Below are 25,712 nucleotides of genomic sequence, written 5' to 3'. Positions count from 1 at the left end.
TTACACACAGGGGAAACCTTTTCTCTGAGGGAAGCTCACCAATTTCCATCACACTGTCATCATCCAAGGTGTGGTGAAAGGCAAGAACTCAGAGACGCTGAAGCTGCAGACACTGCTGGACAATCAGTCTGGCCACTTGGTGAATCCCGTCTCCAGTGGGAAGAAGCAGTTCCTCCAGGTTCCTGAGAGAACCCAGAGCCAGTGCTGTGGGAGACACAGCAAGCCATCCTCTGTAGTTGTTCCATTATGAGCAGCTGTGACCTAGTCATTTTGCACTCTAGGAGGCCCCACCTAACAGAGGCCCTCCTCATCACTGCCCTCTCAAAGAAGAAGACAAAAGGGGTCAGTGCTCCAGGATATTTGATCACACTGTGAATCCCGGGCTTGTGTTGTTTATCAAAGTATCCTGTTTCTACTTGTGGTGGGGCTCAGCCTTAGCACACACCTTTAATCCAAGAATTTGCTTGAACAGGATTAAATAAAGTCAACAAAAGTTCAAGAGGTGGAGCAAGCAACCAGTTGATAGGGAGTGAATGTAGAAAAAAAATAGTAAGAAAAGGCAGAAGGATGGATAAAGAAACACATGGGAATTAGAAGGGTAAGACACTGAGTTTTGAGGGGTTTTGGAGATGGTATTGGGAAAGAGAGTTTCCCTTTGTCACATAGGTTGAGGAGGAAGGTCAGCTGAATGCTTTCTCTGCCTCTCTCAAACAGCAGCCATTTTACATTTTTTATCCAAGCATCTTGCTCCTGCATCTTTATTCGTGAAATTGAGTGATTGAAATTTGTATATATATATATATAGTGCTTCAACACATGGCACAACCACATGGACAGGGAAATTATGCCAGTGCAGACAAATTGAGAAGCTATAAGATTTGTTAAGTCACCTGGAAGTTCTCCAAGAAAGAGTTAAGATGGGAAATACCATAATACACGGTGCTAGAACCCTGCATAATCCTGCTTTAGATAGCTTTAAAACAGAAGAAGTAAATGAAAAGATAAATGACTTAACTGAGATTGACATAATTCAGATTATAATTACTACCAGCTAGCAATTAATATTTTATCCTTAATAGCCATAGTAGATTTTTGTACCCTCTCAAAGAAAAAAAAGAAAACTTAGAGATATAGGGAAAATAAAAATATCAAAAGTGGACTGATAGGATACAAGCCTTAGAATAAAAATTAGAGATACTTATAAATAAAAATGAGAACAACACTCAGACAAAGAGAGAGACATTTAGATAAGAACTTACTGTGCCACTGCATGATGAAACTGAAGAGGGGCAGCTTAAGGTTATTAGAAAACCAACCTTAGATGATATATAACTATACAAAAGATGATAGACACCCCCAATGTTCTGAGGAAGTTAAATGGAATCTTATAGGCATATTAAATTTGAGATTTAAAGAAGTAATCATTTTATTTGGTATGCATTCACCCTATGTGAAGTAAATATTAAAGTTATTGGCAACTTAGAACAGAATTATCCTTTGTCTGGAAAGATTTGGCAACAGCAATATTGGAAGCCAGTTCTCAGTTACAATGGCAAACATGGTAGAAAGAGGAAGCTAGGACTACAGAACAATGATATAAGACTAGAAGTATTAATATTTCCCAGGATCCGTTGCTAGGTAAAGGTCAGTATGAAGAGTTACAAAGGTAGTTGGAATATGATAATCACACCATGACACTGTTGCTTAGCAGCTTTAAATGTTTGGTACAAAGTTGAAGAATCAGGAAAGATTTACTAAAATCTACAAAGACCAAAATATGCCTATACTGACCCTTTTGCAAAGATTGACTTCAGCTGTGAATAAAATAGTATCAGATTCACAAGTCAGACAAATTTTTTTTTTTTTCAATGCAGTTTATTCAGGAACATTGAACAATCCTCGGACCCCGGGGAAAGCCAGCCCACAGCTTAAATAGCCTCTGGGTAGCCAACCCAGGCGTGCCACGGGGGCAATGCAGATAGGTCCACATACATGGAAGCAAGCCAGATCCTCGGCCTTAGCCAAATGTGGAGTTGTTCATGACAGAGAGCACTCACCATGGGGAAGGTGGAAGGCGGAAACCAGCTCCATCTTTAAGGCATAGCATTCCGCAGCTCTCTACAGTTCCCCCTTTTTGTTTTAGACGCATCAGGCAAGAGTAGAGGTCTGATCTCTGATATTAGAAATAAATTGGGACTTTGTACAGATGTTCATTTAGGTGTCATCCACCCAAAGAGCATCAGACCTGTCCGATACCTTTTTCTCAGAGGCGGGACCTGGGGCATCAACCCGCATGCAATCAGACATGCTCTTCTCTGGGTCCAAAGCGGCTGACCCTGAGTGCAGTGCTTAGCCTCGCATCCTGAGCGTATCATTTTAGCTTTTTATGGTATCCAACCATGCTTGGGGAGAATGTCCTGCTTCAATGGCTGTAAAGGCCTGAATGATCATGGCTGCATCACACTGTTGTGAGACTCTAATCTTGCATATATACCACAGGCAAACCAATTTTTGGCTTTTGAAATGCTAATTCAGAGACAGGTGGTGTTGGTACCTGTCTCTAATCCTAGCAGTCAGGAGGCTGAGGCAGGTGGATCTGTGAGTTTGAAGCCAGCCTGATCTGCAGAGTGAGTTCTAGATAGCCATGGCTACACAGAGAAATCCTTTCTCAAAAAAACCAAAACAGAAAAAATGCTAATTCAGAATGCAAAAGTGTGAGCAGTCCTTTTAAGCAGGATTGGCACCAATAGATGAATGGACCAGAAACATGGCTGATATTGGATCTCATGTTTATAATGCTGCTCTGATAGCAGAAGTAATTTCTAACAGTCTTAAGAACAATCAAAATGTGAGATGTTTTAATTGTGGTAAGCCAGGTCATTTTTAAAGGGATCGTAGACAAAGCATTCTTAGAAACTATGGGGGTGTTTTTCCCCTGGAAATTATTGAAAAGGAAATTCTCTCAGCTTTGTGGAGTATGCAAAAGGTGTGGCAAAGGATGGCACCGGACTAATGAATGAAGATCAACAAGTGAGGAAGGGGAATGGGAGAGGTGAGACTGAATATCACTATGGTGTCCTCCAAAGGACCAGCATGGTTGATGCATGACCCATACTTTGGTGGATCATGCACAGCCACCCAACACAGACTTGAAATAAGTCAATGAATGTAAACAAAAAAGGCCCAGGGAAAGGCCACTCCTCAGGCCTCATAAGACCCAGTCAGGAGGAGGCAAGTGTTCAGATTTCTGTGCTGAGTCTGAGATCTAGTCTCATCAAACAATGAGCATTTATGGGAAACACTCTTTAAAAAAGCAAGACAATGCCAATATAGGATAGAGAGCTTTCTCTTCACAGTTCTTCTCAGATTCATTGTGCATAAGGAGAGCCTGAGTTTCTCCTTGATCCCTTTTGTTTCTTTTAGGTAGAGATAACAACTCTGTGTGTGTGAATGTGTGTATGTGTACGCATGTATGTACATGTGTGCTTTGTGGGGAGATTGGATAGATGAGTCATTGTGCTAAAGTATGGGCACATTCCACAACCACAGGCTGAATTTTTAAACATTGTGTCTGTACCAAACACATACAGACTCTTCTCCCTCTTCAATATTCCCAGAAGAACACAGCAGAACATTTCTTTACAGGGCGATAGGTGTTGTAGGCAATGGAGAGATGGGTTAAAGTACATGGAGGATGTGTGGAGTCATGGGCAAACATGGCACCATTTTGTATCATAGAGGATCTTCTAGTGTTTACAGCAGCAGCAGGCTTTAGACCCAACTGCCATGGGTGTCAAGGAACAACTTTACACAACTTGCTTGGTTATGGGTTCACTCTAGGAGGAGGGAGAGGAGAAGAAGATGAAAAAAAATTAAGAAATGTTGTTTTACAAACTTACCAAACTTTCTTGATGTTTCCTTATCTGGAAAGTGTTGGACATTAAGATTCAGTATCTTCAGAGAAACAAAATTTGGCAAGACGGTGACTAGGACAGAAAAAATAAATTTTAGTTAGGTCAGACGCGTTTCCTATGAAAAAGAAGAGTACTGTTGAAATAAAGAGTATTTCAAATGTGATGAAAGGTGATATAATGTTCAGGTTGAATTACTATGACTAAGTGGAAGACACTGCTCTGAAAATGAAAGATTTAAATTGTAGACAGATGTGTTTCACTTTTGTGAAAGCCTCAATGAAGATCAAGTGTCCTCACAGTTCCCATGATAGCAGTTGCATTTTAATCCTAGAGTACTGAATGCCTGTGCACAGGAGCATCTGTAGTCAAAGTTGTCCAGTTCATACCAAATGATGTGGTTTCAAAGCATCGTCCAGAAAACTCAATCTCTCTGAGTTTCTTGCAGCAAGCAAGCACAGCCATGAGAGACTCACAATTCAACAGGAAATTACATTTCAGATGGAAGACATGAAGATTTGGAGAGTTCTGAATCAATTTCACTGCAAAAGATGAAAGAATTTTATTAATTAGAGAAGGCCACAAATTTCTATCAGAATTGGACCCTCAACATCAGTTCCAGCCACACTGATTTAACAGGCTGTGACTCGGGGGCCCAGTGCCTCTGTGACACAGTGGCACAGTATCTAGAAGTCAGACTACATTCATTGGGGTTATGCTCAGTTTCTGCAACTGACTAGTGAGCAGATGACCCGGGGCAAGTTCTTGACCCCCTCTGGAAACAGAGAACTGAAAAAGAAAACTATTTCTGTTCACTATATTTCACCCCCAGTGTCAGCATCCTGATGTCTCTATGTTTGCACCCTTTACTAACACAATAGGAATTCTGTGCAAAGTAACATAAAAAAAGAGAACAACTCTGAAACACAACTTTAAAAACATGTAAACCTATTTATTTTGTCTATGTGTATGTGGTGTGTGGAGATCATCCATGTGCCAAGCACATGTTGGGAGGTCAGGGGAAAACTGGGAGAACTCGATGTTTCCTTTCACCACACAGATCTATGGGACTGAAGCCAACAGGACTGACTTAAGCACATTTACCTTCAACTTGGAAAATGTTTTGTTTGCTTGCTTTTGTTTCTTTTCAGAAGGGGTCTCATATTGTATCTCCAACTAGCATGGAAATAACTACATTTACAGAGAGAGGCTGACTTTGATGTGATAATCTTCCTGTCTAACCCTTCCAAATGCTGTTACTATAGGCAGGAGCCTCCATACTCTAGTGACTTTTTAACATGCAAATCTGCCATGTCAGTTCCTAGCTAACATCTCCTTAGTATTCAGTGCCTTAAAAATTAAGGATCTCCACAATAGAGGACAATGCAGCCACTTTTGATGTGAACTGATAGACTAAGATCAGAAAGGGGAGGAGAACCTTCCCTATTAGTGGACTTGGGGAGTGGCATGCATGCAGAAAGGGGAGGGTGGGTGGGATCGGGAGGGGAGTAGGGAGGGGCTTATGGGGGGATACAAAATGAATAAAGTGTAATTAATTAAAAAAAAGTCAACTGAAAAAAAAATAAGGATCTGATGTTGCTTTTGTCATTTTGCTAAATGGCATGTTCTAGAAAGATGGCTGCACAGTTGTCTGTCAACAGGAGGCTGGGATAAAGAGAAATGGAGAAAATGTTCTAACTGCTTCTTGGCTATTCAAGCCAACTCAAAAGCCATGTACTCCCTTTGTAAACTTTGTGTACATTGTAAACCCACAAGGCCCCAGGCTTACAAGCAATAAAATTGTCTCAATCCCTGATCTCATCCCAACAATCAGGCCACAGAATCCCTCTACTCCTAGACCTCCCTGGAAAGCTGTGCCCCTCCAACCGCACACCATGCAACCCTACATAAACTCTGTGTTCCACCCAGTTCTCTGCTGCTTCTTGCTTGAGAAGAAGAACCGCCCCCCCCACGTCTTCCCTCCCAATAAATCTCTTGTGCGAGGTTTGTTATGTGGTGTGGCTTGGTGGTATTCCTTGGCTCTGGACTGCCAGGATATCTTCTGGAGCACCCCGAAACCCTTTTGGCTGAGCAGAACTTTTGCTGGGGAAACCTCCCCCGCAGAAGCAGAGCTATTACACTTGCACTGGGGAAACTCTCCAGGCAGTTGGAGCAGAACTCCTGTAGGGGAAGCCTTGCCCTTCAGAGCTGCAACACCTACACTGCTCCCAGTCAGATTCCTTCGCCCTCAGTAGACAGATCTGCACTTGCCACTCAGACAGCAAAAGAAGAGGACTCCACACACTGCTTTGGAGAGGAAGTGTTAGGAGTGTAAAGCTCAGGCTGTGCAGTCAAACCTTCTGTTTGGAGACACATTTCCTTAGCCCTGAGCCATCTCTGACCTCATTTCCCAAGCTGACAATCAGCAATAATCATCATACCTTCTCTCACACAGGGGCTGTGAAGACTGAGACAGCGGTTGTGAAGGGCTCAGAATAGTTCCCCACATGTTAAAGACTCGGGTAACAAATAAATCTCTGCTCTCTTAAGGAGGAAGAGCACTGTTTCCACACCTTCCCATGTGGGAACAATTCACACTGTGAAGCCCAGGGAAGGTTTAACTAATGATGGTTCTACCAATTACTAGCCAAGTAGCTTTTGCAGCTGAGACATGAGCTGGAGATCCAATCACCATCCTTACCTAGTCTGCAGAGGTCAGACTCCATGGAAGTTTGGATGGATAACTTCTCCATGTGGTGGAGGTTTGGGAACTCTCCAGGAAGGACTGAAAGCACAGCTGCTTTGCCGTCTAATCTCACAGGCAGTTCTTTCAGTCCCGGAACTTGTCCAAGTCAGCAAAGAGTTGATCTGGAAAGCAGCACATAGTTCCCATCACTCAAGGTCCCCAGTGGAAATTCTAAACTATGCTGTCATCTTTAGCCATTTTCATGCTTTCAGAATGAAATTTCTCAGACTTCCTAACATCTGTGTAGGAAGCACAGCCATGAAGATACTGCCATCTGCTGATTATAGACTATAGGAGAAGCCCTGTGCTGGTCTCTAGACTCACAAAATATATAAAATTTCCCCCAACAAACAGCATGGGAAACAACTGGTTTTGCACATGCAAAAGATTATAGTTTAATTTTTAACTCCAACTTACATAAAAATGTAACTCAGAACCTCTCCACCAACCTGATACTGTGCATCCTCTTCCAAAGTCTGTCCAGGTAACTCTTTAACCCTCCTCTCTCATCCATCCCCAAACCGCATAGATCTAGCTTGGATCCCACATCCAGTACCTAGGCCTAGTCCAGCCACCTCTGCCTGTGTCACTGCCAAACTGTAGAATTCTTTTACAATCCACCCTGCCTTCCTTTCCATCCCCAACCTTCAGCCACATCCTACACAATCTCACAATCTTCTCCAGGGTCTAGCTGGGTGAGTTTTCCTGATGCTCCCCACCTCCCACCCTCCCCAACCCCCACAAACTTGGACTAAAATGCACATCTTGCATATCAGCTCAGGCTCCGTTGTCCACCTGAGCCATATCCAACTTGTAGGCCCAATCCAACCCTCACAATGATAAAACTGATGGAATGACAAAGAAAATCCAGGATTTGAAAATAAAATTCGATAAAGATAGAAACACTGAGGAGGACTCAAGATAAATATATATAAAATTGAAAAACCCAATAACTGAACTAAAAAACTCAAAGGACAGACTTACAAGTATAATGAATCAAGGGGATGATTCAGTATGAGGACTGACTTGAAGATAAAGTACATAAAATTAGCAAAGAATATGGGGGGAAACACAGCAAAGAAACATACAGGAAATGTGGGACACCAAGAAAAGACCAAACTTTCAAATTTGAGAAATAGATGAGGGAGAAAAAGCCCGGGTCAATGACATAGACCAGCTCTCCAACAACATCATAGAAGAAAATTTGCCAAAATTAAAAAAAGACATACCCATACAGAAGATATGGGAAGCACAGAGAACGCCAAATAAAAAAGCCTGAAAAGAAACTCTTCATGGCATATTTTCTTTTAATTTCAATAATTTAATTACTAACTACACAATAATGCTGATGTCTTTTTTAACCTTTCAGGTATTGTTGTTTCTTTTCTTCTTATTTATTAAAATTTATTTACTTTGCATCCCAGCTATAGCCCCTCCTTTATCCCCTCCCAATCTAACCATCCCTCCCTCTTCTCCTTCCAAGCCCATCCCCAGCCCACTGATAGGGGAGGTCCTCCTTCCCTTCCATCTGACCCTAGCCTATCAGGTCTCATCAGGACTGGCTTTATTGTCTTCCTCTGTTGCCTGGCAAGGCTGCACCCTCTCAGGAGAAGGTGATCAGAGAGCCAGCCACTGAGTTCATGTCAGAGACAGGCCCTTTTCTCTTTACTAGGGACCCCACTTGGAGATTGAGCTGCCATAGGCTACATCTGTGCAGAGGTTCTAGGTTATCTCCATGAATGGTCCTTGGTTGGAGTATCAGTCTCAGAAAAGACCCCTGTGTTCAGAATTTATGGTTCTGTTGCTCTCTTGTGGAGCTCCTGACTTCTCCAGGTCTTCCTCACCCTTCTTTAATAAGATTCCCTGCACTCTGCTTCATGGCATATTTTAATGAAAACATTAAGTATACAAAAAATTTGAAAACATCAGGAGAAGAAACACAAGTCACACATACAGGAACACCCATCAGAATAACAGCTGATTTCTCAATGGAAACACTGAATGCCAGAAAATTCTGTGTCACTGCATATCAAATCCTAAAAAACCACAACAGACAATCTAGGTTAATACTGATAGTAAAACTATCTAACATACGTGATTGGGGGGAAATTCTATGATATAAATAGCCTATGAAAACTATATCCAAAACACCAGCCTAAAGAAATTAAGGGAGACATTATTTCAGACTGAAGAGAGGGGTGAACAGAGCTAAGAGATGAAGGAATTTGAAGGTATGATTACTAAAGTACAAAGTACCACTGAGAGCACAATCAACACCAGAAATCAAGAACACATCACTACAACCAACATATGCACTTTAATAATACCTTCAAATATTAATGGTCCCAATTCTCCAATCAAATGATTCAGGTTGGCTGAATGAATCAAGAAATAAAATCATGTCAGGCAGTAGTAGCACAACCTTTAATTCCAGCACTGAAGAAGCAGAGGCAGATGGATCTCTGTGAATGAGGCTAGCCTGTTCTACAGAGCTGGTTCCAAGATAACCAAGGCCAAACAAAGAAACCCTGTCTCTAAAAACATCATCATCATCATCATTATCATCATCATCATCATCATCATCATCATCATCATCATAATAATAAATTCATCTATCTATTGTTTATGAGCAACATATCTTAGATTTAAAGATAGGCACTTACTAACTTCCCCTTCTTTCATACAATTCCCTGCACTCTGCCCAAGGTTTGGTTATGAGTCTCAGCATCTGCTTTGATACACTGCTAGATAGTCTTTCAGAGCCCCTCTGTGATAGTTTCCTGTCCTGTTTCTTGTTTTCTCCTACATCCAATGTCCATCCCATTTGTCTTTCTAAGTAAGGATTCATCAACTTACCCTGGTTCCCCTTTTTTGTTTATCTTCTTTAGGTATATAGATTTCAGTATGTTTATCGTATCTTATAGGTCTATATAAGTGAATATATACCGTGTGTGTTTCTACTTTTGGGATACCTCACTCAGGATACCTCACTCATTTCTAGGTCCCACCATTTGCCTGCAAATTTCATGATTTCCTCATTTTTAATTGCTGAGTAGTATTCCATTGTGTAAAAGTCCCACAATTTCTCTATCCATTCCTCAACTGAGGGACATCTAGGTTGTTTCCAGGTTCTGGCTCTTACAAATAAAGCTGCTACAAACATGGTTGAGCAAATGTCCTTGTTTTGTACTTGAGCATCTTTTGGATATATGCCTAGGAGTGGTATAGCTGGGTCTTGAGGAATCACTATTCCTAATTGTATGAGAGGACAGGAGCTCCACAAGGACCAAATACATCAGGGGACAGGGGTCTTTTATGAGACTATTTCTCCAGCCAAGAACCATGTATGGAAATAGCCTAGAACCCCTCCTCAGATATAGCCCAAGGTAGCTCAGTATCCAAATGTGTACCCTAGTAAGGGGAAGAGGAACTATTTCTGACATGAACTCAATGGCTGGCTTTTCATCCCCCTGCCCCCCCAAAGGGAGGAGCAGACTTGCTAGGTCACAGAAGAGGACATTGCAGCCATTCCTGAAGAGACCTAATAAGCTAGGGGCAGATGGAAGGGGATTAGGTCCTCCCCTATCAGTGCCCTATCAGTGGACTTGGAAAGGGGCAGGGAGGAGATGAGAAAGGGATGGCAGGATTGGGAGGGAATGAGGGATGGGGCTACAGCTGGGATACAAAGTAAATAACCTGTGATTAATATAAAAAAATAAAAATTATTATTAAAAAAGAAAAAAGCTTCTATGAATATTAAAAAATAAAGATAGGCACTTATATAGAGTAAAGGATACACAAAATACTCCAATTAAATGACAGTAGGAGTCAAGAAGCATTGTTATGCTAATATCTGACAAAATAAACTTTAAACAAAAATGATGTAGAGGAAATGAGGAAAAATACTTCACTCTAATCAGAAAACAGCTAACCAAAACACATTATTATTGTAAACATATATGCACCAAATTCTGATGCATCCAATTGTATAAAAAGTGTACTACTGGAATTAAAGACACATACTAACACCAACGCATTGGTATTAGCTGATTTCAATACCCTTGTCTCGCCAATAGAATAAAAAGTAAGCATAGAAAAATCAGCTTTAAATGACATCATCTATGAAATGAACTTAACAGATGCCTATAGAATATTACAACCAAACACCAAAGAACATACAGTCTACTAAGCTACGCACACAAGCTTCTCTAAAATAGATCATATTCTGAGACACAAAACAAATCTGTACAAATTCTGAAAGATTTAAATAACTCAGTGTATCCAGTATGGTCATAATATAATATATAAAACTTAAAATCAACACATCTCTAGTAAATACACATAGTATGGAGATTAAACACATTACTGAATGATGAATGGGTCAAAGAGAAAATCAAGACAGAAATGAAAGAGAATAACTATAACTAAATAAATACAACACAACACAAAAATCTAGAGACACATTAAATATAATCCTACATGACAATTTTATAGCTCTAAGTACTACATTAAAAAAAAAAAAGCAGATAAAGTACAGATCAATGACTTAATGGTACAACTCAAACATTTGGAAAAATGAAAAGAAACCAAACCCAGATCCAGTTAATGGCAAAAAATAGTAAAACTCAAAGTGGAAATTAATGAACTAAAATAAAACAACACCAGGAATCAACAAATAAGAATTGTGGCTTTTTTGAGAAAATAAACAAGATTGACAGGCCCTTGGCCCAACTAAACAAGTAAGGCAATCCAAACCTAGAAATACAACTGTCACCTGAGGTTCCTGGCTCAAAATCTCAGATATGAGTATATAGTCTGGAATAGCAGCAAAAAACAGGGGGGAAAGGCCATTGTGAGGAGAGCAATAGAAAGAGAAATAGCAACAGAGGGGAAATAGCAGGGTTCAAGATGTAAAAGAGTAAATAGGAAAAACAGAGGACTTTAAACACAGAGGAGAGGAAGGAGACAAATAGAGAAGGAGGATGGAGGGACTATTAACTATCTACTTAAATATACCTATGATACATTTAAGTAACATATAAATCTATACATACATATATAAATACCATAGAAATATACATAATTTAAATGAAAATTTCCCATCCGTGCTGACAATGCTCCACCCAAAAGCCCTAGGTTATCTATCAAAAATCCTGACACCAGGCATGAGAAGCCCTCTTTTTGTGTTGTCAGTCAGGATTGTCTAAGAGGCTCCCAAAACATTAAAGACTATTTCTGATGGCATTGTTTGCCTTCCAGAGGTGGATGATATATCTCTATTGCTGAAGAGAACATGCGCTTCAGACACAGGACCTTAAGATGTGAGCTGGAACTGACCTGAGAGCCTCCTCCCTGAGGACTAGCTTTTGTTGTACCAGAAGGCAGCATGCAAGCTTCCAATGGAGGGAAGCAACCAATTCTTCACAGCTATGGTATCTATGAACCACAGCAATGACCAGCATGACACAATACCTCTAACGGTGTAATGGTGGCGTTTATACCTTAATGGTAACCAACCATCTCTAATTGGACATAAGTCCCACTCAACAAGAGGGAAGACATGACTGGTACTGGAAACCTAGCCAAGTTCTCAGGGCTTGCAAAGCTTGGATGTTGAAGAACAACCTCCACTGTACTAAACTACTGTACTAAACCAGCATAATCCCTAACTACATTCTACATATTTGTCCTTGTGCCCACAGACTATCCCTACCCTCATCAAAGAAACTTCTCTTTGCAACAGAGGAAGACTATTACAGAAAACCAAACTGATCAAAATTAAGAATTGTGATGCCTAGTCCCAACTTACACATCTACAACATGACTGGTTGGCCTAAGGCTCAGAGATCACTGTGGGGAAAAGGATAGGAAAGATTCTAAGAGCCAGAGGAATGCCAAGATTTACTGAGGTTCTGTCTTCTGGAAATGTCAGAGAATCTACACCCATGAAGTCTCACTAAGAAGGTTTCCTAAACATGACCTGAACAAGATTCACACCAATGGACATGCTAACGTGGACAGGCTGAAGCTCATGAAGCCTCAGACACACGGAAGAACGTCAGGCAACTAAGGATGCTAAGACAGGGATTAATACTCTTCCCAGGGAAGAGCACACCAAATGGTTATACAATGACAAATGGTCATCACTCTGTGTGTGTGTGACATCATATGGACTGATATGGATGCAAATATATTTTGCATCCATATGTGTGCGTGTGCAACATTGTATGGACTGAGCAGGTTCCATATGTGTGTGTGTATGTATGTGTGTATAAAACATGTAAAGAAAAAGGTCATTGCTCAGACCCTGAATAATCATTTAGCCAATGTAGCTCATGCCTTAGTTGTACAAAACTGAATTAATGCTCAACTAAAAGGAAACTTGATGGTGTTCAATCAGAGGATTGACCTCGTGCAGGAGCAAATGGATACCCTATGGCAAATCGCTCAACTTGTCTGTCAATGAAAATATGCTGGACTTTGAGTCACTAGCATATAACATGAGAATTTTTCCTGTGCTGCAAATCTGTCTAAACAATTGTCTAGCTATATTTTAGGTAATTGGACTGGAGAATTTGATGCTACGATGGAGCAGCTGAGAGTGGCCATTGTCACAGTAAATTCTACCAGAGTGGACGCAGGACTAGCCACAGGATTATCAACATGGATTGCTGCAGCCATGAATCATCTGAAGGAATGGGCAGGCATGGGAGCGTTAGGAGGCCTTCTGGTGTTGGTCTCCTTGGTTTGCCTGTGGTATATATGCAAGATTAGAGTCTCACAACAGCATAATGCAGCCATGACCATTCAGGCCTTTATAGCCATTGAAGCAGGACAGTCTCCCCAAGCATGGTGGGCTACCATAAAAAGCTAAAATGTTACGCTCAGGATGCGAGGCTAAGCACTGCACTCAGGGTCAGCCGCTTTGGACCGAGAGAAGAGCATGTCTGATTGCATGCGGGTTGATGCCCCAGGTCCTGCCTCTGAGAAAAAGGGTTTGATGCTCTTTGGGTGGATGACACCTAAATGAACATCAGTCCAAAGTCCCAATTTATTTCTAATATCAGAGATCAGACCTCTACTCTTGCCTGATGCGTCTAAAACAAAAAGGGGGAACTGTAGAGAGCTGCGGAATGCTATGCCTTAAAGATGGAGCTGGTTTCCACCTTCCACCTTCCTGATGGTGAGTGCTCTCTGTCACAAACAATTCCACATTTGGCTAAGGCTGAGGATCTGGCTTGCTTCCATGTATGTGGACCTATCTGCATTGCCCACGTGGCACGCGGGGGTTGGCTACCCAGAGGCGATTTAAGCTGTGGGCTGGCTTTCCCCAGGGTCAGATGATTGTTCAAGGTTCCTGAATAAACTGCATTGAAAAAAAAAAAAAAGAAAAAGTTCATAAAATCGATTGAGAGCAAGGGGGATTTCATCAAAGAGGTTGAAGCAAAGAAGAGGAATGAAGGAAAATATAATTGTTTTACACACACATATGTGTGTGTATACATATATTCCCAAAAATATAAATACACCTGAAGGGTTTGTCCAATGTTACTTGTGTTTTTGTGGGGGGGGGGATGTTTCTGCCTTCTGTTCAATAAAAAAGCATTTAGTTACTGCCAAGGTATTCATTCCACTACTGTAAACTTAGGGTAATAGAAACCTGATGGTTGTTTTCTTAGTTCAAAAGCATAATTTTTCTTTTGTGTTCTATGTTATAGTTAAGGATCCATTTTCAAATCTAAGGTCTAAAAGATTACCTGTTATGGTTTCATTCTTGAACTGTCATTGATCTACTTTGAGCTATATTTTTTATCCTATATCTCTTATCTTTAATTTTTAAATTGTTTTGAGATTAAAATAAAATTAAATTATTTCTCACTTTCCATTTTCTTTTACACTCCCTTCCATCTATCCCTCCATCTACATTTTTCTCATTTCTCTTATTTTGAGACAGGATCTCAAGTTCCCAGTCTGACCTTAAATTTAGTATGTAGCCAAGGCTGCCCATGAATTTCTTCTGCCACCACCTACCATGTATTGAGAATACAAACATGAACAACCTTGCTCAGTTTGCACAGTGCTGGGAATTCAACCCAAGATCTTACGAATGTTTATGTTATACAATGCATGTTTATGGCATATCAACATTCTACCAGCTAAGCTACATTCCTACCCTGCTTTGTCTACCTGTTGCATGAGAGTCAACCAGCTCTTCTGGAATCTGTGAGTGGATATTTTTCATCACATTAATTTTTTTTCACGGATGAGATATGTAGAAGCAGAACTGTCCAGCACACGGTGAGTTTAAATCTAACCTGGGCAAGCAAAGACGCTATCTAAACACCAAAACCAAACAGGAGGCACATTTTTAAAAACCAGGAAAAAGTCGTATTTAATGTTTACCTAAAAATGCACATATAATATATGTAAGTATAGGTGTACATATAAACATAACTGAAGTGAAGTTATGCCACCAGAGGTGAAATGCCATGAAAAAAATAAAGTCCAAGTGCAAGGTATAAAAATTTCTCTTCATATTGTGGTCAGGAGACCCTCCCCTCCAATATAACATAGGCTTTTGCTGTTTCCCTTGGTTGCCTCACAGAATTTGATGACAGGATCCTTTTACTCAAGACACCACATACTTCAAGCTCAAGACATGAAAGAATCTAGAACTGTCCTTGGAAGCCTCTTCCCTAAAGACTAACTCTCTCTTTCTCTCTTTTCTCATTAAACTTGTTTTAATGGGTCTCAAAATTCTGTGACAGATTTTTGGTCAAGTTGTGTCCATTAAAAAGTACTGATTTTGAAAACTAATAACTTAAAACTGCCACACACACACACAAAGGTCCAGGAAACATTCTTCTTTTCTTCTGAAGGTTTTACGATGCATTGTTATCATTAACCAGTATTTTACTATTAAACTTAAATGGCCAATTGAGACAAACAGTTCTGAGACCATTTTTTCACCACTGATTAAGACAAAGAAAACAAACAAACAAACAAGATTAACGCTCACAGTACACAAAGGTGCTATGAAAGCTGTCAAGAGAGAAAAGCAATTCACCGTCCTACCCAGCCACAAAGCCTATGAACCATAACAATGACCAGCATGGATGGTATATCCTATGATATATTAATGGCTTTTTGTATCTTGGAGGTAACCGACACCTACCCAATAAAATGTAAAGGCTGCTCAGGAATAGGAAATTCATGCCTGCTACCATAAACCTAGCTAACTTCCTGTGGCTGGTAAGGTCATGGCCCCTAGAAGATAGCCTACTCTTGCCATTTGCTAAACTAGTGTAATTTCTACCTGCATTTTGAATATTTGTCCTTATATCCACAGAGAACTGTAGCTGTCGATCTGCAGCAAAGAAATCAAAGAAGCTTCTTTTTTTTTCTTTTTTTTCTTTTTCCTTTTGTGTATGTGTGTGTGGTTTTTGGAGACAGGGTTTCAATGCATAACCCTGGCTGTCCTGGTACTCACTCTGTGGACCAGACTGTCTCAGATTCACAGAACTCTGTCTGCCTCTACCACCCAAGTGTTGGGATTAAAGGTGTATGCCACCATCACCTGTCAAAGAAGCTTCTTTTTCATAGAAGACAGAGACTATAACAGAAGTCCACAACTGGACAAAATCTAGAGAACAAGCTACCATGGGGAGCCCACCACAATTGATATATATAAGACTGCTCTTATACCCAAGGCTCAGAGAACATGGTAGAAGAGAGGACAGGAAGCTTGTAAGAGCCAGAGGATCAGAATATCTGCTATGAGATATTCTTCTATACATATAATATCTTCTATACATATGACCAGAAAGCTACACCATAAAATCTCAACAATGTGGTTGCCTAAGCAAGGCCTATACAATGACAACACCAGTTAAAAACAATATGGGTAGTTCCACCCTAGGATGAAGAGCTATGTGTGATTAGTGGACGCTGAGAGGGGACTCAGCTTCTCCACAGACAATGCCCAGCAGGTTATCCAATCCCAAGTGGTCAGGCCTGAGCACATACATATACAAGCAACACTAATAGACTCAGCAGTTTGTATTTATATGTGTGTTTATATATACAGATATGTAGACTAGGTTGACAGGGAACTGGGGAACAATAGTAGGTGTTGGAGGGAAGAGAGCATGGCATAGAAAGTATGTAAATACAGCACTCATGTATGACATTGTCAAAAATATAATGAAATAAATGTCAGTAAAAACAATAAAACAGGCAAACAAAATAAACAGAGAAAAAGAAGGAAGGAAAAAAGAAGTAAAAAGGAAAAAAAAAGATTGAAGGCTCATGAGGCCTCAACCCTACACAAAGAACTATAAAAACCTAAGGGATGCTAATGATGGGAAAAACAGTCTTCCCAGGGAAGAGCATGCCAGTTGGTTATGTCCTAACAAATGGTCAGCCCTTAAATCATATATACAAGTAGTAGTATTCAGACTGAGCCGGTATTTAAGTATTGAGAAATGTATACACATAATTAGTATACAAGTATATTAGAAATATATATACGCACATGTATGTATATATGTCAATATCAATATCAACAACTAATTTTAAAAACATGCCATGAATCTGAAAGAGAGCAAGGACGGGTATATGGAAAGGCTTGGATGGAAGATAGGAAAAAAGGACATGATATATTTTATAATCTCAAAAGTAATTCTTAAAAAGAAAAAGGACGGGGCTGGAGAGATAGCTCCGTGGTTAAGAGTGCTGTCTGCTCTTCCAAAGGACCAGGGTTCAATTCCCAACACCGACATGGCAGTTCACAACTGTTTGTGATGCCAATTTCAAGGGATCTGACATCATCACACCAAATGCACATAAAATATAAATTAAATAAATTATTAAAAAAACAAAAAAGTCATTAAAAAAGTTTTTAAAAAAAGTAAAAGGCCAATACAGACAGAGCAAAGAATACTTGAGCATATAGCATGCTGCTAAAGAAAAATCAAAGTTCTGCTACTAACAATAACAAAATTTAAAAATTAAATATTTGCCATGGTATAAAAACTGAGAAATGAACTGAATAAAAGATAGTAAAGTCTAGGAGCTGAAAAGATGGCTCGGCAACTAAGAGCTCCTGTTGTTCTACAGAGGACCACAGTTAGGTTCCCATCACCCACATTAGGCAGCTGAAACAACCTGTAATTACAGCTCCAAAAGATCTGACACTCTCTTCTTACCTCTGGGGGCAACTACACATACAAGCACAGGAACACACAGACACACACACACACACACAGTGAAATAAATATATTTTAAAACACATCATTATAAAGTCTATCCTGAAAACTATCAAACAGCGCTTAGGAGAAGACATAATTATTATTTATGCAGATTAAATGTCTTCTGTGGAGAAGCCATTTCCTCCTCTGGGCAGCGAGAGTGCAGAAGGTTCTCCAGCATCATCTGACACACAATGCCCCATTTACCAACAACAAGCTACTCAAGCACCCTTCTGAGGACCTTGAGAGATGAAATGATGGTGGCAATATTTTCCTAGTGTTCTCTGAGTTACCCCGGGCCTTATACACTGCCTCAAACAGTGAGAGTATTCAGATCTCTCCTATCAAGGCACATTCATGGCTTGTGCCTGAGAAGTTTACTCATCTAACACTAAGGATGAGAAAACACAGACTCAGCCAGACTGCTTGTGTAAGCACACTCGGGCTACCTGGTAACTGGTCTGTCCCTGAGACCTCAAGAGACTGCAGGGAAGGCAGGGTGAGAAGCAGCTCCTGTTCTGCTGTGCTGAGCTCCAGCCTGCACACGGAGCACTTGGTGACACAGGTCTGATTCAGCTCCAGAGCTGGGTAGATGCTTTCAAGAAAGCCACTGCTGTTGGAAAAGCAGAACTCAATATTCTGTGAAGCTGAGAAGACTTCCATTAGGACCTGGAGCAGTGCTTGGTCTGCTGGGCCCATGTTGGCCACTGCAACTTCCAACCTAGGGATCTTGTGTGGCTTAGGTGACAGTTTCCAATACCCAGAATTTATTTTGGGTAGATGGCTGCGTTGGTTATTCAAAAAACTGTATAAATTCTCTTCGTTTTTAGCTAAAATTTCCTCCCATTCCTTCATATGTTCAAAGGCAGATGCTTAGTCCTCATCTATAGTTGGTGGCTGTAATGTTTCATAACACTTTTTCATGACTGAGTAATCTACATTAGGTGACATTTTATTTCCATTCATGGAGACTTTTATACTTGCCAACAGTAACAGGCTTTCTGGGTGGTCCCAAAAGTATTGGAAATTCAATACATTTAAAGCCAGTGTTCTCCCTCGAAGGAATTGCAAAAAAAAAAAAAAAAAAAAAAAAAAAAAAAAAAAAAAAAAAAAAAAATGGAGAAGATGCAGAAACTGTGTTGCTTTCATAAGCAAAGTTTAGAGCAATGCCCAACAAATTTTCTGAAAAAATCGAGGAAAAAGCTACAGGAGAAAACTGCCACAATTTTTTAATTGACTGTGTTATCAAGGAAGGTTCTGGTTGGTGCTTTACACGATCCTCTTCTTCAGACATGTTCTTCAGCGACTCTTTCTCATCCACCAACTGAAGCAAATGAGACACAACTTCTGGCCCTGCCTTTGATGAAGGGTGGCTGGAGACATACTTCAAAAAGTTGTTGTAGGTGGTCAGAGCCTTCAAGGGCGAGTTAATTTGTCTCAAATAATGAATTCCCAGGTCTTGCTCTTCCTGCCTGTCTGAACCCAGGAGTTCAGTCAGCATCATGGCAGCAAGAAATTCTTGGAAGAGAGGACTTAAAAACCGGTAGACTGGTCTCAGTGGGCAGTGAATTTGCTCATCGCAGGTGGTCAGGTCTTCATCTTCATCCACTCCAGCCTCTGTGAGGTCATCATTGTTGAACTCAAAGCATGAAGAAAAACACCCTCTCAAGTCCAGCTGCCCACATGAGGACACAGTGGCCTTGAGGGCCTCAGCTGCAGCTTTGTACTTTAAGGACAAGGTACTTCATATAGGACTTGAAAACTGCCACATCATGAAAGGGCTGGTCAGAAGGATTTTGAAACCAGTCAGTACAGACTGCTGCCATGAAGAGAGGAGTTTTGTGAATTCCCTGTAAATCCACATTCTGTCCAAAGTAAACCATAAACTCTTGCAGAAGTGTTATACTCTGTGAGAAGACCTTCTGTAATACAGAGAGTGTATTATAAAAAGGAAACTCTTTGATCTCTAGAATTGTAACCAGATATGGATGGATGGACCTGGTCCTGTTTGTATGGACAGTGATCAATAAGCAGGTTCGTGACAAGTAGTTTTTTGTAATCAGTGTCTCTAGGGCTTGGGGGAGCGAGTCCACCCCATTATAGTCATCCAACAGGAACAACGCCTGGTGTTTTAACTGCTGGATAATGCTGCTCAGGCACGCTTCACTAATGCAGACTCCTGCCTCTAGGAGTTGGGCACAGATGATGCTGGCCAGACCCTGGTCTGGTCTGGTGGAACTAAGGGAGAGGTAGAAGACCAGCTGGAACCTGTTCAACAGGGGACAGCACCCTGATGCCCAGAGAAAAGCTATTTTCTTCAGGAAGGTTGTCTTCCCACTGCCAGCTTCCCCCTCCACACACATGACCGAGCTGAGATTGGCGAAGACCTCGGGGATTGTCAGGGCACCTTGCACTGGCCTGCTGATGTGCTTTGAAACTATGGACACATAACAGCCAAGCAAGTGGTCAGTGCCTTGGCTAGAGCACACCTCTGGCAAATTCATGTGGCAGAAAGTGGCTTTGGTGTAGGCGCCTTGCAGCTGCTCACTCAGACTCTTTGCCTCTTGAAACCACTGGGCTTCCCTCAGAGCCAAGCCTGTGGAGAGAAGGGAGGCAGAGGACGATGTACCTTCACATCTCTTTGATTGCTTTGCTTGTCTGCTAAGGGTGAATTAGGACTCTCCTCTCCTTCATACCCCCCCTTCATACCCTAAGACCCTCTCACCTTTCCATAGCATCAGAATGTGGGGTACTATGTCTAAGGCCTCTCATTTGGCAAGGACTTGGATATCCTGGCAAGCTAATTTCCCTTTAGGATCTCAGGAGACCAGCCTGCTGCATGATGCCTTTAACACTGGCTGATTTGGATCTGGCATGAGGACCGCTGTCTGTAGTCCTGCATTCACTCTCAAGATGCCATGGGAGTGCTCTCTCACCCACGGCTCCCTTCACCTCAGTGCTCTCCTCTAGGAGCTCCTTGGACAATTATAAACACACTTTCCTGTCCAAAGCCCACGTACAAATACACAGAATCCCATGTGCTTTCACGTTCTTACGGGCCTTGGTGGGATGAACTGGGTCCTCGTGATTGCTTTCACTTGTGATTTCCTTTGAAAGGGAAATCCTTTATTAAATTAAAATTTGCATGATAGTGAGACATTATGTTATCATTGAGAACCCAAAGTCTTCTAGACTTCACTCTGTTTATGGCATGTATTCTACCAACTGAACAACATTTCCAGCCCTTGCAATGTCATTTGGACATTTTGAAATTCACAAATACTGTACACATATCACTTCAACCCAGAGTTGATTATCTTTTCAGTTTTCACCCTTTTTTCTTCATTTTTTCCAGTTTGTTTGTTGTTGGTTTTTTTTTTTTTTTTTTTTTTTTTTTTTTTTTTTTTTAGAGATGGGGTTTTATAGTATAATCCAGGCTGATCTTGAACTCACAACCATCTTCTTGCCTCAGCTTCCAGAATGCTATATTGTAGACATGAGCCATGATTCCCAGATTTGCTTTTGCTTTGTGGGAAGGCAATCATAGCACACGTACCAAACAATTGCAGCATGCAGCAGTTGGTATGCCGATTGAATTCATAGTTGTGTCTTATGTTGCAAAAATAGATTTCCTGATTTACTACTTGGCATTTGGTTTTGTTCACCAAGCACATTCATAGGCCAGAAATATATCTCACTTCAGAGTGCTTGTGTAGCACAAAAGGGGTCTTGGTTTCAATACAAGAAACAACATCAAAAGTCAAATCAGCTGGATATGGGTGCAGATAGTTGGAACCATAGCATTTTTAAGGCCGAGGCAGAAATCACAAGTTCCAGGTCAGGTTTGACTACACAGAAAATTCAAGAGCAATCTTAGCTGAAAATCTGAAAATCTGTCTCAAGCAAAAGTCCAACCAAGGAAAAGGACACGTGACTTTAATGTTCAAAAGTTCTAGCAGAAAGTCAAGCCTACTGCCCTACAGGAAAAGGGCAGACGGAATGTGTTTAGTCTACATTTTAATCAAGTTGAAGTCTAAAAGAGTCTCAAGGGTCTGCTGCTTCTGGGAAAAGGGCTCACTGTTCACTATGATGCCCCATCTATAGCTATCATGTGACAGTTGCTTCTTAGATTCTCGTGGACTCTATCTAATTATGATACATTTACAGTTGACAATCACAGCTCAACCCCACAATCTTGTGTTGCTGAGTCAGAGAAGGGGCGGGGCTCATTACCATGGCTTCCAGAAGTGCATGGTGGCTCTCAAGGGCTGGAATCACTTCTGCAGAGGACTTCAAGTTTTGAAGAAATACACAATTATGCAGAGAAGATAAAGTCATGAAATGGTTCCATGCAGTTAAGTGTCTGCATTAGCTTTATGGAGAACATGAAGATTCAGGACCAGGAATGAGGCAGAAAGTGAACATTTTCAGTGACTCTGTCAGTCTTGCATCCTGTATAACCTTCAGTCTCTGGGTTCCAATAACAATGCATGTGGTTTGTAAAGTAATGGTGAAGATATTCAGGAAATGTTTTGGGGTGAGAACAGAGTTAGTGCCTGTCCGTGAAACCAGCTAAAATAATCTTAAAGAATATAAAATAGTGACACAGCACTGTGGGTGCAGAGGCAAGAGGATAACTTGGGCTCGCTGGATGCCAGTAGGTTCAGAGAGAGACCCTGCTTCAAGGGAACAAGAGGATGACATAAAGGAGAGGATAATCCCTGTTTCCCTTTGGCCCTATGTAGAACACACAGTGCACACACAAACACACATTACCTAAGCGAACATGATAAAAAATAAATAAAATTTCACAGATTAAAATATGAGAAAACTATAGAGTCATGGAAAAAGAACAACAAAGGACATTAAAAAATACTAAACAAAGTGTGCAATTAAAAATTTAGTTAACAATAATTTTTAACCATTTCAACTCTTGTCAAACTGTCAGAAACAAACCCACAAAATCTGAGTGTGCCAACTACATGAAATTCACATTAAGAATAAAAACATAGTTATCACACAGTTAAATAAAAATTTGATGCTTGCTGCACAAACATGGAGACTAGGCTCAGTTCTCAAGCACCTGTGTAACAGCGAGGCAATAGGGACAGTGTAATCTTAGAGAAGGAGAGACAGGAAGACTGTAGGGGCTCACTAACCAGCCAGTGAGTCTCATTGACCAGCTCCAGGCTTAATGAGAGACCTGTCTCACAAAATAAGTTGGACAGAACTACAAACCTATTTCTGAATACACAGAGCATGTTGCTTTCAGGATAGAGAGAAATCAAGCTAGAACTGACTCAGAATTTCCTCCCTGCTACCTTTCTGTCACAGTACTGGAAGAGGTTTTGCAGTCTGCTGGGGGAGGAAGGCCACCTGCATTCTACAACATCACCATCATGCCAGACAAGATGAGGCCAATGGTGAAAAGTGGCCTAAATCTTTAGGGATAACCAACTGCTTTTGTATTGGAATTGAGGCTGCTTAACAGATGCTCCAAAAGTGGTCAAGCTGGGTGTGGTGGGGCAGGCCTGTAAATCTCAGCACTTGGGTGTCAAAGACAGGTGGATCTCTGAGTCAAAGCCCAGACTGATCTACATAGCAAAGTCAGAATAGAAAGGGCACCACAGTGAGACCCTATTTCAAAAAGGCAAAATGAAAGAAAACAAAAACCTAAATTAAGCCTGGTAAAAAGCACATGGCCCAGAAACTCTCTAAAGGTCTTAGCAGGGAAGGGTCTAGGAATGCTATCTGGCTTAATGGACATCCTGTCAAAATTCCTTCTAAATATTTATGTTCCTATGCAACGAATGCTGCTGCTTTGATCCTTGGCTACATAAGCTTCTCACTGTAGTACAGAGAATACTTGGTTATTGAGTGTTGAGCCATATATACGAGAGGTCTATGTCAACCTCACACCAAGGCTCTGGGAGCATCTGATGGCACAGCCATATCCATTGGAAACAGCAAAAGTCATGAAGCCTGCACAGCTGTTTGACAGGGCTCTAGCATAGGTGAAACAAATGCAGCAATCATTTTCATTCTTTCCCTCTTTTGTAGGTTTTTAGGATCTATGTGTTTTATTGGGGGGGTGCATTCAGCATTATGATTTTTTTCTGTCTTTTCCCAAGAAAATTATGTCTGAGTTATTTCCTTTTAGAAAAAATAACATTATCTGGCCACTGTTGTAAAGGTTTCTTATGCTTTGGAGATCACTGAGCACAGATTAGGATGTAAGCTAGAAACTATTTCATGAAGCCGTTACTACAGGAATATTTTGTGGATATCTGCCCTTAAGCAAACTCAAACAGTGTAATTGGTACAGGGAAAACAAAGATAAGGACAAGCTCTGACTGGCCAGAAAACCAGGTAACAGATTCAAGGCCTCCCTTTACAATACGCTTAGAACTCTCTGAAAATGTAGTTTACAGATAGGGGGTCATACAGGGTACACCCCTGGAGGAAGAGAACTCAGTAAATAAGACAGATTGACTAAAATAACTTGTTCCTACTTTATAGTGTAGATGATGACACAAGTAGTAAACGGAGTTAGGTATTAATATTTGCTCTTCATTAAAAAAAAAAGTTCAGGTGTTTTCTGTTTGTCTGGAGTGCCTTAAAACTACAAATACTGCCTGCCTAAAAGCAGGCTGTTACATAAGAAATGTGGTTGCTTTGGATAAGACAATCTTTAGATTCTATAACTTGGAGTTATAAGGCTTATAATAAGCATAAATCTGTTCTGTTTATATTTTCTAATCATGACTGAAGTTGTAACACTTCGTAATGAAAAATCAAACAAATCATCTGCACTTCTTGGATAGGTTAGTCTGTCATTAGTCTGTCTTTGTTCTATGAAACCTTTGTAATAAAGAAGCAATCTCATTACTAGTCAATCAGAACTGCAAAATTCCCCTGAGCACCTCTCCTGACTCATTCCTCTCTCCCTTGCCAATTATCTCCTCTGCACACCACTCTCTGTTGCTCTCATTCATCCATAATCGCTGATCAATGTGGCAGAGCTTTCTGAGCCACGATTTGGAAGCCTGTTCTTTTTTAAAAAGTATTTCATTCTTTGGAAATCACAGATGTGTGTACAATGTATGTGGATTATATCAACCCCCATTGCCTTTCTTCAGTTTCCCCAGACTCCTCCTAAAGTGAGGTTGCCTCCCAGCTTCGTATCCTCTTTTAGCTGAATTCAATTAGTGCCGCTCAAGTGTGAGTGGACACGGGGCCATCCAGCAGAGCTCAGGAAATCTCAAGGCCCATGGGCTGAACAAGTGTCAACAGCTCCCCTCCTACGGGGGGGGGGGGGGAGCTTGGCTTGGCTGGATTTGGCACAGGCTTGTATGGATAGGCAACCACGGCAACTGAATTCCGGAGGGAAGGACCCTGCTGTGCACAAAACAAGACAAACCCAAGACAAAGTCCTCTACAACCTCTGGCTCTTATGACCTCTTGGACTCCACTTCTGCAATGGCCCCTGAGTTTGGGAGAAGGAAGTGTCCTCCTTAGGAATGAGCAATCAATGTCACTTATTGTCTGCACTTTGACCTTGTTGTAAGTCTCTGGAATTCTATTCTTGTTAAGGTCTGAATTTATGTTCATTCCAGACTCCCATTAGCAACTGAGAGCCTTGGGGTGTCCTAGAGAGACACTTGGAAGAAAGGATATGGTCATTGTTGCCAATTGTAAGTTTTCATCTTGCTGTTGTCTATCTAAACAAAAGCTGGGGCTAAAGAGATGGCTCAGTGGTCAAGAGCACTGGCTGCTCTTCCAGAAGGCCAGAGCTCAATTCTCAGT

At 40.9% G+C, this 25,712-nt stretch overlaps 1 pseudogene; it reads right to left on the bottom strand.

Annotated features, from left to right (window-relative positions):
• The window catches only part of LOC110543167 (baculoviral IAP repeat-containing protein 1a-like), a 58,123-nt pseudogene that overhangs the window by 4,597 nt on the left and 27,814 nt on the right, over positions 1 to 25,712 (bottom strand).

This window comes from Meriones unguiculatus, chromosome 6, assembly GCF_030254825.1.
Source record: "Meriones unguiculatus strain TT.TT164.6M chromosome 6, Bangor_MerUng_6.1, whole genome shotgun sequence".
In the NCBI taxonomy this organism is placed as follows: domain Eukaryota; kingdom Metazoa; phylum Chordata; class Mammalia; order Rodentia; family Muridae; genus Meriones; species Meriones unguiculatus.
This window is presented reverse-complemented; position numbering and strand designations above follow the sequence as displayed.